The sequence below is a fragment of the Meleagris gallopavo genome, unplaced genomic scaffold (assembly GCF_000146605.3).
Source record: "Meleagris gallopavo isolate NT-WF06-2002-E0010 breed Aviagen turkey brand Nicholas breeding stock unplaced genomic scaffold, Turkey_5.1 ChrUn_random_7180001830321, whole genome shotgun sequence".
NCBI classification, from domain to species: Eukaryota; Metazoa; Chordata; class Aves; order Galliformes; family Phasianidae; genus Meleagris; species Meleagris gallopavo.
The window spans coordinates 1-918 of record NW_011102905.1 but is presented as its reverse complement, the minus strand read 5'-3'; the positions used below and the strand labels follow the sequence as shown (position 1 = coordinate 918).

At 44.0% G+C, this 918-nt stretch overlaps 1 long non-coding RNA gene across 1 annotated transcript; it reads left to right on the top strand.

Annotated features, from left to right (window-relative positions):
- The first annotated feature begins 57 nt into the window (after positions 1-57).
- LOC116217606 lies at positions 58-464 on the top strand. Its single transcript, XR_004162309.1, has 2 exons — positions 58-238; positions 400-464. It is a non-coding gene; the product is annotated as an uncharacterized LOC116217606 (long non-coding RNA).
- The last annotated feature ends 454 nt before the right edge of the window (positions 465-918 follow it).

Below are 918 nucleotides of genomic sequence, written 5' to 3'. Positions count from 1 at the left end.
AAGTGATGAAAACTTTCTATGACCACTGCTTTGAGTTACACTCTGCAGTAGCTGAATTTGGCTCTCTTTTTTTTAGAATTTAAATGAGAGAAACGTCTTTCAAGAAGCAAAGGAAGATGCAGCCATCACCTCAGAGGATGACAGTTTCTTCGTTCAGGTACACGATGTCTCCCCCGAGCAGCCACGCACTGTCATCAAGGCACCGCGCTTCAGCACCGCGCAGGATGTCATACAGCAGGTGAGCCGTGCACTGCTTCCACGTGTGGGTCTGTAAGGTGGGGGGTGGAGGCCGCTTTTACACAGGGTAGGTGAGCTGTGTGCTCAGCTGAGGGATCTGCCTGGTAACCTGAATCTGAAGTAATGCCTTCTTTTTGGCCTTCTTTTTCTGCTCTTAAACAGACTCTTTGCAAAGCCAAGTACTCCTACAGCATTCTGAGCAATCCAAATCCGAGTGACTATGTTCTCCTGGAAGAGGTGACAAAAGAGCCAACAAACAAGAAGTCCTCAACATCTAAACCGTCTCAGAGGATTCTCTCTGATCAAGAGTGTGTGTTTCAGGCCCAAAGCAAGTGGAAGGGAGCAGGAAAATTTATTCTTAAACTCAAAGAACAGGTTCAGGTAAAGGAGGAAACATTTTGCTGTTGGTTTTGTAGATGGTGCCTGATGAGCTGACTGGAAACATAATGAATGGTCGAGTGAGACTTTGAATGACTTTGTTTCTTGACACTTGTTTCCAGACCCTGTCAGCTCTGTAGACTGTAGGTTTGAAGGGGTTTTTGTGTTGCTTGTTTTTTCAAACTAACTGCACTGCTACATCTAGCTGCTAAAAAGCCAAGGTAAGAGATGCTGCATTTCAAAATGAAAACTTCTTTTTTTTTTTAGCCTGAATATAGTATGTTTTTCTTATAAAGCAGAGCT